Here is a 9,035-nt window from a genome sequence, read left to right as displayed (position 1 = left end):
AGTCTTTACACTGCTTGCTTGCGCTTTTTATACAGTTTCCTGTCCTTTGTTATGATTATAGGTTTACTTTTCAATTATCATAATTTGTTAACTTATTACATATTATTAACATGCTGTTTATGTTTTTGTGTGCATAACGAATTTATAATGAATTAAAAATTAAAATGAAATAAAATGACAAGTTGTGTTCCTTGATATACATGGAAAGTCAGTGATGTACGGAAACGGACTATTACCAAGGGTATCATGAAAAATATGAAAGTGCCTAAAATTTTAACCAAATCTCGAAACTTTTATTACGCATATTACCATATAGTATAATATTTTTTCACATTTTTCGTATACATATAACAGGTCAAAGTCTAAGCCTTTGACTATAGTGAAACACTTTTTTGGGCAACATTTGTTTTTTTTTTTTTTATATTCCACATATAGTAGTTCCCTTAAAGAGTGATACACGGATTATAGGGACACTTCAACTTTTCGATCCCATTTTTGTAGTACGATTTCCCCTTTGCTTCGAAATAGGTCTCGGTTTCGGCGATCACCTCTTTCGATTCGAAGCCAAATTTGTCATCGTTTTCACTGACTTCTGACACGCTGCATTGCCTTGATGAAACAGCATTTTCTTTTGCTTCAAATGTTGCCGTTTTTCGGCGATTTATTCTTTTTAAATGTCCCATAATGCTATGTAATATTCGCTGTTGATGGTCCTTTATTTTTCAAGGTAGTCAATAAAAACTATTCCATTTGCATCTCAAAATACAGACGCCGTAATCTTTCCAGCCAACTGTTGCGTTTTTACACGCTTTGGAGCAGGTTCATCGTTGGCAGACTGCACGCGGATGGCTGGCGACTGTACTTCGAAGTGAAACGATGCAGTCTTGTTTCAACTATTGCCCCATATCAATGCAAAAATCGGGCTTATTACGCTTGTCATTGCTTTTGGTCAGAAGTGTGAATGATATGATGTATGCATTTAGTTGATATCTTTAGGGTGAGTTATATATCGAACAACTTGACTTTAAGGTCATCCAAAATTATTTGGTGGATTTTTTTTAATGTTTTCGCCGATAACAAACTCATTTGGACGTCCAGTATTGATCTCACTGTCTTCGGTGCTCATTTGAAAACGTCTAAACTTAGCATACCAATCCTTGATGCTTGATATTCCTAGAGCTGTGTCAGGAACCTAGTCATCAAGCCGAATTTTTTGCTTCAACTGTATTTTTTCTCTTCAAAAAGTAATATTTTATCAAACAGCGAAATTCCTTTTTATCCATTTTTTCACAATAACAAGTTGCTTCATTCATAGTGATATATGTAATTCACAAACTAATGATCCGACAACTGTCTCCTTTTGAAGGTTAGAGCTAACTAAAATTCATATGGATTTAATTCTTGTAGCTATGTGTCAGGTCAAGTTCGTTTTTGTAGGGTATATATATTGGACCATATTGGCCACTATTTTTTTCCTACCTTTATTTGAAATGTATAAAAAGAACACCCTGTACTAGTAATATTATTATGGTGAATTCTTGGAACATGTTTGCTTCGACCTTGGAAACCCAATGTTAAGCGAAGGGATTACAAGTACCTGCATCAGCTTCCTATTGTTAAAGCCGGTTAAAGTCAGTTGCGAATACTTTTGTGCAATTAAATTTGCATATTCTATCCGAGAAATTTTTATGTCAAAACCAAATGTTCGTAAATATATTGAGACCTACTATTAAATTATATTACAACAAATTATAAATGCGATACTGATACACTAATAAATATTATTATCGTATGAGTAATACAAGTATTGGCAAGAAAGTATTATTAAAACAAGAAAAAACGTTAACTTCGGTTACACCGAAGCTAAATACCCTTCACAGGTGCATTTCTGTTAGTAACTATGTGTTCAGTTTGTATGGAAGCTATATGCTATAGTAATCCGTTCTAAACAAGTTTTTTAGAGATTACATTGTTGCCATAGAAAATAACATATATCAAATTTCGTGAATATATCTTGTCAAATGTGAAAGTTGTCCACACAAGAACTTGATTCCGATCGTTCAGTTTGTATGGAAGCTATATGCTATAGTTAACCGATCGGAACAATTTCTTTGGAGATTACATTGTTGCTTTAGAAAATAACATATACCAAATTTCGTGAATATATCTTGTCAAATGTGAAAGTTTTCCATACAAGAACTTGATTCCGATCGTTCAGTTTGTATGGCAGCTATATGTTATAGTGGTCCGATATCGGCCGTTCCGACAAATGAGCAGCTTCTTGAAGAGAAAATGATGTTTGCAAAATTTCAAAACGATATCTGAAAAACTGAGAGACTAGTTCGTATATATACAGACAGACGGACAGACGGACATGGGTAAATCGACTCAGCTCGACATACTGATCATTTATATATATACTTTATAGGGTCTCCGACGATTCCTTCTGGGTGTTACAAACTTCGTGACAAACTTAATATACCCTGTTCAGGGTATAATAATGCGAGGTCAAATGAGAAATTATATCGATTGTGCGAAATTCAAACAACGGGTGAGCCAAGAAGAGGTACTTTTTTCATATAACGCGTTAGTCGAATCAAGCTGTCATAATATTTTTGTTCGGTATTGCTTGGCATTTCATCTTGAAAAGACTTATGCCTGAACAACGTTTACAAGTCGTTCAACTTTAATTTGAAAATTCACGTTCAGTAAAGAACATGTGTCGCGCACTTCGCTCAACTTGTGGTCAATATAGTCGCACTACTGAGCGTACTATTCGCAAGACTATCACCCATTATGAGACCCTGCACTCATTATTTGATAATATTGGACCGAATAGGCCACGTCCAGCTCGCAGAAAATATAGTAGCCGTAGCTGAGAAAAGACCATAGAGAGCCGATTTGGCGACGTTCACAGCTACTTGGACTGACGTATGAAACGACTTGCCTATTTTACGACGAAATCTTAAATTGAAAGCTTACAAAATACAGCTTGTGAAAGAACTGTAGCCGCTTAATCTTGCCAAGCGACATAGCTTCGCTCTATGGGCTCTTGAAAAGTTACAAGAAGATCCGACATTTTTGATCCAAATTTGTTCAACGATGAGACGCATTCCTGGCTCAAAGGGTATGTAAACAAGCAAAATTGCTGCATTTAGGACGAAGAGATTCAAGAGTTGCCATTTCATCCGGAAACAACAACGGTTTGTTATGGTTTGAGGGCCGGTGGTGTCATCGTTTCATATTTCTTCAAACATGATGTCGGTGAGAACTTAACCGTCAATGGCGACGGGTACTGCGCCATTATAACCGACTATTTGATGTCTGAAATTGAGGCTCGTAATTTAATATTTAATACTTAGTTTCAACAACGCGGTACCACTTCCCACACATCGTATCAATCAATGAATTTATAGGGAGAACACTTCGGTGAGCAGATAATTTCATAATAATCCAGATATGCCAAAGTCTTGGCAAAGTGCACCAATACAAGGTGGGTTCCAAAGTAAACAGGACTTAAAAAAAAAAACAGAACAAATGGTTTTTTCGGCAAAATCAATTTATTTTATTCAAAATAGTCTCCTTCTGCTTCAATACAGCTTTATGCACGGTCCAAAGGCATGTCGAACGAGTGTTTTAGCTCGTTGGCCGATGCAAGCCCTTTGAATGGCCTCTATGTCTGCATAACGCTTTCCTTTCATGGCAAATGCATTTTTCCGAAAAGAAAGAAGTCGCACGGTGCCATATCAGGTGAATATGGGGATTGGTTAATGGTTAAAATGTGATTTTTGCTCAAATAATCGTTCTTCGAACGTTGGATTCTGAGCAATTTTTGGTCATCAGTCATTTTGTGCGGAACAAACCGTGTACACACCTTTCGTAAGCCCAAATGTTCGGTCAAAACGCGATAAATCGATGTTTTGGAGATGTTCAATTCCATTTCCATGAATTTCAATGATGATTTCGACTGATTTTTGATGAATTCACACACAGTTTCGATAGCATTTCCGGTGGTCACGGCTTTTGATTGGCCCACATGTTGTTCGTCATTTATGTCCTCACGGCCCCTTTCGACCACTTTGAAAATTTTGAAACCACTTGTGCACTTTGTTATGGGATAGACAAACATCGCCATAAACTTGTTAGTGAGATATCATGAAATCACTCATGGACAATCGATAAAGATTGCAGATTTTAACGCACCAGTCGACATATAGATGGCGCCACCAGTTGGCGCTAGATTCCTGTTTAGTTTGGAACGCATCTTTTATAATTATAGACCCATGAACTCACAACCAGGCTTTTCGCTACATCCTTAAATTATTCTTACACCCATGGCATTCGCTCTAAGGCCTTTAACTTTTCCAGTAAAACAACAAATGATTTCGATTTATATTTTTTTATTTCTTTCAATTCAATTTCGTTTTCTTTTAATTTTTTCAAGTTTTGTTATTTTTGTTTTTGTTTTTGCTTATGATAATTTGTTCACATGTCTCTTTATCAATTTTATATTAATTGTTTAATTAATAACATATCATTTGTTACTTATAAACTAACGGTTCGCACATGGCTTATAAGGACAATAATATACAAACTACATACGTACAATTGAATGTTTTAATGTTTTTGTTTTTGTTGTTACTTTTTTATTATTTTGTTACTATACCACGAATTGAATGCAATTACAGTTGAACGATTTTGCTTTAACATTTTCAGCTTGAATGAAACATAATAAGCGTTAATTTGACTATATTCTAAAAGTACATATACATACAAATATCCTAACTGCTAGTATACGAATGTGGATGTGGTGTGTGTGTGTTTGTGCATGTATTATGTAAATAGTTTAATTTATGTGATCCTGAGCAAAATCGTTTGCAATTATAAATTTGTATTATGTGAATGAAATCTGAAAAATTTTTGAGTTTTCGAAAAATATGAATGAACGGCTTATTAATTTTGTACATATGTATATGTAAATGTATGTATGTATATATGTAATTTGAGTTATTGCTATATTTTGGTGTCTATTTGAGTTCTAAAAGTTATAGATAGGTAAAAAATATATTTAGTACCATTTTTCATATTCAACACGGTGCCTTATTTACATATAAATATGTTGAATTTCAATGCTTAAAAAATATTTCTGGAATGTTGCCGTATTTATATGAAAATATTTTCTGGAAATATTATAATTTATTAGAAACTTTATACTCAACTAATTATTACAAGAAATTTTAATAATTAAAAAAAAAAAAATATTTATTCTTCAGATGTGAATCGATTAAAATTTGTCTTATCGATAATATATATCGATAATTGTGATACATTTTAGAGGCTTCATTTCGAAAACGCAACGTTTTAGTTGCCTTGTCGGAGTGATAAATCCATTTTTGAATTAAAAAAAAATCGATTTTGGTTTTTGCATAATTATCGAATGCATATATTTTGAAAAAGACTGATTTTTGCATTGCATGTCCGAAAATTTGATGCTTAAGTCGTTTGGAAATTCAGAAGTGACACGATTAATTTTGTTTAATCGAGAATATATCGATAAATGTGGTAAGTCATAAAGTTTTGTTTCAAAAACACAATGTTATGTCTTTGCGATATATCCACTTTTGAATTGAAAAAAAAAAGATTTTTGTTTTTGCGTATATTTATATCGAATGTGCTTATATTTGCAAATATTCTTCGTAAGTTTGACGTTTACATCGTTTGGAACTTCAGAAGTGACTCGATTGATTTTTATCTGATCGATAATATATCGATAATTTTCGGAGCGATATATTCACAATATATATTTTTAAATATTCTCCGAAAATTGGAAGTTTCGTCATTTGGAACTTCAGAAGTGACTCGATTAATTTTTGTCTGTTCGATAATATATCGGTAAATGTGTTAAATTATAAAGGTTTTATTTCCAACTCGACAAGTTGCCCTGTCACGGGGATATATCCACTTTTGAATTTCAAAAAATCCAAAATTCTCCGAAAATTGAATGTTGATCCGGCAATTAGTTTCGGAGATATGAGCGTATTTCTAAAATTTTTTTGGACTAAATTTAATCGGCCCCAAAACTTCAAGAGCGTTTTCTTGAAAGGCTATTTCAGAGTTGTTGGGCAAGATTGTTTTCCAAAAAGGCTGGACCGACTTCAAATTTTCTCACGTCCTTAGATCATAGATATATTTATTAGATAATGATCGCAGAAATAATATTTTCGATAAAAATGCAAACTTTTTTGAAACATTTTGAAGAGAAAATTTGTTTATAAACTCGACTTTCTTTTTGTGGTAAGCCATGTTTTGTCAAAAATCGAAAATTTTTACTACTTTTTCGATCATTATGTGCATTCTGGATTTCAAATATGTGATCAAGGGCATCCAAAACTATTCAAAATTATTCGTCGATTATGCGAAATTTGAGCAAATTAATTAATCAAAGCGCAAAATATCGAATAGAACAATACTTCGAATACTTTTGAAAATGTAAATAATTTGTAAGAATTATTGTTCTTTTTATCACGTTTGCGTTGTGAAAAAACAGTTTGCAACTTTAGAGATGAAGATGAGAGGGAATTATCTCTCTCTCTCTTCTCTTCTTTTGAAGAAATTAAATAATTTTTCCTTAATTATTTTTTACATTGGAGAGTTGCTAGTATAATTTTGGAAAACGATTTCTTTTCTTAAAATTTTTTAAAATTTGGAAAACAATTGACAATTCAAAAAATATATATAGCAACCACAAAGTCCCAAAAAAATGTATTTTACTCCTAAAAGCACTTATGTAAAATTAGACACTTTAAGCTCTAATGGTACAATTAATAAGTTTTCAAGCATAATTGGTTTCCGAAATCTCGTAAGTGTGAATTTTTAAGAAATTTTTTGAATTCAAAAATATTTGGCAAAATTCAATTCTAATTGATCAATGAAATCAAAAGTTAATTTGAAAGGTTTGTAGTCCCATAAGAATTTTCCTATGAAAACCAGCGCTCAAAATCAAAGAAGTGCAGGATCTACTTCAGAATTTACCTACAGGTTTGTGTTTAAGCAAATTTATGTACATATGTGTATGTATGTATGTATGTATTCAAGTTAACATGAAGGGTGTTTCCGTGTAGCGTTAGGTTCCGGTTTTTCTATGCTTGACACACAATTATTTAAACAACATATTTATAAATTGTATTCGTTCACTTCATTGATATGTTTCTAAGAGGCTAAATAACGCATGCTTTCAATGGCTTTTTACTGTACACTCAATAATTTTATTTTTTCATATATATGTATATATTACTTTCAATTTTAAGTTTCTTTTTTTGTTTTAAATATTTTCCGTAGTTTCGTCTTTGATGTATGCAGGTTTATTGCAGTTAATAAATTTATTACACAAGAGCTTAAGAATTATATATTTATATTAATTTTGTAGTGTGTTTGTGTATGTGTGTGTGTGTTTTATATTCAATTAATCTTGAAAACTTTAACAACTTTATATAAATTTCTAGTGTTTCATCTTATTTCGCTTTGTTTTTAGCTTTTTCCCAAAGTTAATGTTTTTGTTTTTGCTTTATTTCGGTTTATTGGACAATATTTTAGTAATAAATGCGTTTAATTTGTATTAAATTTCGTCTGTCTGCTTGTTTGTATGTCTGCCTGTCAATCTGTTTCAGTTGTTGTTGTGCATTTTGTTTTTTTTTTTTGTTTTTTAATCTCATTTATTTGCTTCTAGTTGCAATAGTTCGAAAGCAAAAAACTGCGTTGTGGCTGCAATTGTTGTAGTGTTTTAGAATCCATACGAATTTTTTTGTAAATTTGCCTATGTATGTATATTTATATATATTCTTTATGTAAATAAGCTTACAAATTTTGGTAAATATTTTCCTCAATAAATTTTTTTTTTTGCATTTTTTCATTGATTTATTTTCTGCTTATGCTGATTTATCTAATCGTAGCTTTTTATGTAAGCGGCTGTGTAAATATGAGAGGTGCTAGCGATTATTCTATTTATATACAGCTAGAGATGTATGTATGTATGTATGTAGGTATGTAAGCTTTTTGCATATTTGTCACATTTTCAAGGTACTGTATAGGTGTTTTGTGCCAAAAAATTTTTATATAAACAAAATATATAACAAAAAATTAATAAATAGAAAAAAATTATAAAAAATAAAGTAAATAAAAAAATAAATAAAATAAAATAAAATAAAAAGAAAAGTTAGAAAACTAAATATAAAAATTAAATATAATGGATAAAAATTCAAATATGTTTGTAAAATTTAGAAAAATATATAAATACAATAAAATTAAATTAAAAAAATAAAATTAAAGAAAATACATAAAATAAATCTGAATTAAATAAATTGAAAAGAAAGAAAACAAAATAAAAATTTAAGATGTAATGAATAAAAAATAAAAGTAATGTGTAATAAAGTTAGGTAAAAATAAATAAGAAAAATATAAATTAAAATAAAAAATATAATGAGTTAAAAAAAAAGATAAAAATAACAAAAAAATAAAAATTTCTTGAGGCGGCTAAAATCAGCTTCGGTTATCACTCCTAGTATAATATATAAATAAAATAGGAAATATAATAACTTAAAATAAGAAATAAAATTAAATAAAATGAATCCAAATTAAATTAAACAAAATGAAAAGAGAAAAATTAAATTGAATTGAAAAAAATGTAAAAATACATTAAAAACAATAGTCTAAAAAATGCAATATAAATAAAATACAATGAATTAATAAAAATAAAATAAAACAAAATAAATATACAAGTAAAGTGAAATAAAATAAAAAAATTAAATTAATTAAGTTAAAAAAATTAAATAATCGAAAGTAAAATAAACTTAAATTTACTAAAAAAATAATATAATAAATAAAAAAAAAATAAATTATAAATATAATAATTAAAAATAAAATTAAATAAAAAATTATATTTTTTTTGAACCCGCCTAACTTTAAATGCTTAAAGCAAAATATTTTAAGTCATACACACTTTAAATTCACAATCAGTAATTTAAAGTTTGCATGGCTTA

This window comes from Bactrocera neohumeralis, chromosome 6, assembly GCF_024586455.1.
Source record: "Bactrocera neohumeralis isolate Rockhampton chromosome 6, APGP_CSIRO_Bneo_wtdbg2-racon-allhic-juicebox.fasta_v2, whole genome shotgun sequence".
Lineage (NCBI taxonomy): Eukaryota > Metazoa > Arthropoda > Insecta > Diptera > Tephritidae > Bactrocera > Bactrocera neohumeralis.
Note: the sequence above shows the minus strand (reverse complement) of the source record.